The sequence below is a fragment of the Notolepis coatsorum genome (genome assembly GCF_963971535.1).
Source record: "Notolepis coatsorum genome assembly, chromosome: 19".
Lineage (NCBI taxonomy): Eukaryota > Metazoa > Chordata > Actinopteri > Aulopiformes > Paralepididae > Notolepis > Notolepis coatsorum.
The window spans coordinates 91,754,325-91,757,798 of NC_140183.1; the positions used below are offsets into that span (position 1 = coordinate 91,754,325).

Below are 3,474 nucleotides of genomic sequence, written 5' to 3' on the forward strand. Positions count from 1 at the left end.
CTGGCTCCTGATGGGGTCTGAGGCGTAGTGGGGCTTCCTGGGAGGTCCTCTGGCTCCTGGTGGGGTCTGAGGCGTAGTGGGGGCTCCTGGGAGGTCCTCTGGCTCCTGGTGGGGTCTGAGGCGTAGTGGGGGCTCCTGGGAGGTCCTCTGGCTCCTGGGAGGTCCTCTGGCTCCTGGGAGGTCCTCTGGCTCCTGGGAGGTCCTCTGGCTGGTGTAAGATGGATACTTTGACGGCCAGTGCCACATCCTTTAGTGTTTTTGTAAACATGCCCACTGCCTGCTTTTTTAAGTGGGAGTGGTCGTCCAGGTGCTCAGGCGTTATGGATATATGATGTGCAACGTGTACATTTGGGAGTGAGGCACATCCTCTGGTGATGTCAGCGTTCACCCTATTGATGGTCTTGGGGTGAAAGTCTCTGCGGGGCAGCAAGGTGGAGATGGTGATGCGTGAGTCTGGGAAGGTCGCGACTGCTTTCTCTGCTACTCTGGTGACCAGACTACCAACCTTTTCCTGTTCCTCCCGCAGGTTGTTGGTGCCAGTGTGGATGATAATATGGCCTGGTGTGCCAAACTCGGGTGCACAAGGATCTGCAGTGCATCCTCTAATGTGGGGCACCAGATTTGGACACTTTTGTGTTGGGAAAAGTTTTTGTTCTTGGATGAACTTGCCATTTGAGTCTATTAGGATAGCTACCTCAGTGTCCTTTTTCAGGGTGGTGGGCTGACGGTGTGAGATGCTGGGGGAGGAGGGGGCCTGGGGGGCTTGAGAGCCTCTCTCGGCTGCATCCTCACTGGGTGGTGGGGGCTCGGTGGTGGGTGGGTTGTGGGAGTTGTCCTAGTCTTCCCTCCCTCTCTCTCTCTCCTCCCCGTCCTAGTCTTCTCTCTCTCTCTCCTCCCTGTCCTAGTCTTCTCTCTCTCTCTCCTCCCTGTCCTAGTCTTCTCTCTCTCTCTCTCCTCCCCGTCCTAGTCTTCTCTCTCTCTCTCCTCCCTGTCCTAGTCTTCTCTCTCTCTCTCTCTCCTCCCTCTCCTAGTCTTCTCTCTCTCTCTCCTCCCCGTCCTAGTCTTCTCTCTCTCTCTCTCCTGCCTGTCCTAGTCTTCTCTCTCTCTCTCTCTCCTCCCCGTCCTAGTCTTCTCTCTCTCCTCCTCCCTGTCCTAGTCTTCTCTCTCTCTCTCCTCCCCGTCCTAGTCTTCTCTCTCTCTCTCCTCCCTGTCCTAGTCTTCTCTCTCTCTCTCCTCCCCGTCCTAGTCTTCTCTCTCTCTCTCCTGCCCATCCTAGTCTTCCCTCCCTCTCTCGCTCTCTCCACCTCCCTCTCTCTCTCCCTCCACCTCCCTCTCTTCTCCCTCCACCTCCCTCTCTCTCTCCCTCCACCTCTCTCTCTCCCTCCACCTCCCTCTGTCTCTCCTCCCTCTCTCTCTCCCTCCACCTCCCTCCACCTCCGTCTCTCTCTCCCTCCACCTCCCTCCACCTCCCTCTCTCTCCCTCCACCTCCCTCTCTCTCTCCCTCCACTTCCCTCTGTCTCTCCTCCTCTCTCTCTCTCTCTCCCTCCACCTCCCTCTCTCTCTCCCTCCACCTCCCTCTCTCTCTCCCTCCACCTCTCTCTCTCCCTCCACCTCCCTCCACCTCCCTCTCTCTCTCTCCCTCCACCTCCCTCTCTCTCTCCCTCCACCTCCCTCTCTCTCTCCTCCCTCTCTCTCTCCCTCCACCTCCCTCTCTCTCTCCATCCACCTCCCTCTCTCTCTCCTCCCTCTCTCTCTCCCTCCACCTCCCTCTCTCTCTCCCTCCACCTCCCTCTCTCTCTCCCTCCACCTCCCTCTCTCTCTCCCTCCACCTCCCTCTGTCTCTCCTCCCTCTCTCTCTCTACCTCCACCTCCCTCTCTCTCTCCTTCCACCTCCCTCTGTCTCTCCTCCCTCTCTCTCTCCCTCCACCTCCCTCTCTCTCTCCCTCCACTCCCTCGTCTCTTCTCTCCTCCCTCTCTCTCTCTACCTCCACCTCCTCTCTCTCTCCTTCCACCTCCCTCTGTCTCTCCTCCTCTCTCTCTCTCTCTCCCTCCACCTCCCTCTGTCTCTCCTCCCTCTCTCTCTCTCCCTCCACCTCCCTCTGTCTCTCTCCCTCTCTCTCTCTCCCTCCACCTCCCTCTGTCTCTCCTCCCTCTCTCTCTCTCCCTCCACCTCCTCTGTCTCTCCTCCCTCTCTCTCTCCCTCCACCTCCCTCTGTCTCTCCTCCCTCTCTCTCTCTCCCTCCACCTCCCTCTGTCTCTCCTCCCTCTCTCTCTCTCCCTCCACCTCCCTCTGTCTCTCCTCCCTCTCTTTCTCCCTCCACCTCCCTGTCTCTCCCCCTCTCTCTCCCTCCACCTCCCTGTCTCTCCTCCCTCTCTCTCTCCCTCCACCTCCCTCTGTCTCTCCTCCCTCTCTCTCTCTCTCCCTCCACCTCCCTCTCTCTCTCCCTCCCTCCTCTCTCTCTCCCTCCACCTCCTCTGTCTCTCCTCCCTCTCTCTCTTCTCCCTCCACCTCCCTCTGTCTCTCCTCCCTCTCTCTCTCTCCCTCCACCTCCCTCGTCTCCCTCCCTCTCTCTCTCTCCCTCACCTCCCTCTCTCCCTCTCTCTCCTCTCCCTCTCTCTCCCTCCACCTCCCTCTGTCTCTCCTCCCCTCTCTCTCTCCTCCACCTCCCTCTGTCTCTCTCCCTCTCTCTCTCCTCCCTCACCTCCCTCTCTCTCTCCCTCCACCTCCCTCTGTCTCTCCTCCCTCTCTCTCCTCTCCCTCCTCCCTCCCCTCTCTCTCCCTCCACCTCCCTCTGTCTCTCCTCCCTCTCTCTCTCTCCCTCCCCACCTCCCTCTGTCTCTCCTCCCTCTCTCTCTCTCCCTCCACCTCCCTCTGTCTCTCCTCCCTCTCTCTCTCCTCTCTCTCCCTCCACCTCCCTCTGTCTCTCCTCCCTCTCTCTCTCTCCCTCCACCTCCCTCTCTCTCCCTCCACCTCCCTCTCTCTCTCCTCCCTCTCTCTCCTCTCCCTCCACCTCCCTCTGTCTCTCTCCCTCTCTCTCTCTCCACTCCCTCTGTCTCTCCTCCCTCTCTCTCTCTCCCTCCACCTCCCTCTGTCTCTCCTCCCTCTCTCTCTCCCTCCACCTCCCTCTGTCTCTCCTCCCTCTCTCTCTCTCCCTCCACCTCCCTCTCTCTCCCTCCCTCCCTCTCCTCCTCCCTCTCTCTCTCTCCCTCCACCTCCCTCTGTCTCTCCTCCCTCTCTCTCTCTCCCTCCACCTCCCTCTGTCTCTCCTCCCTCTCTCTCTCTCCCTCCACCTCCCTCTGTCTCTCCTCCCCTCTCTCTCCCTCCACCTCCCTCTGTCTCTCCCCCTCTCTCTCTCCCTCCACCTCCCTCTGTCTCTCCTCCCTCTCTCTCTCCCTCCACCTCCCTCTCTCTCTCCCTCCACCTCCCTCTCTCTCTCCCTCCACCTCCCTCTGTCTCTCCTCCCTCTCTCTCT

The 3,474-nt window shown here is 59.9% G+C and overlaps 1 protein-coding gene across 1 annotated transcript in view; it reads left to right on the top strand.

Annotated features, from left to right (window-relative positions):
* The window catches only part of ddr1 (discoidin domain receptor tyrosine kinase 1), a 189,789-nt gene that overhangs the window by 110,715 nt on the left and 75,600 nt on the right, over nucleotides 1-3,474 (top strand). The window lies entirely within an intron of this gene.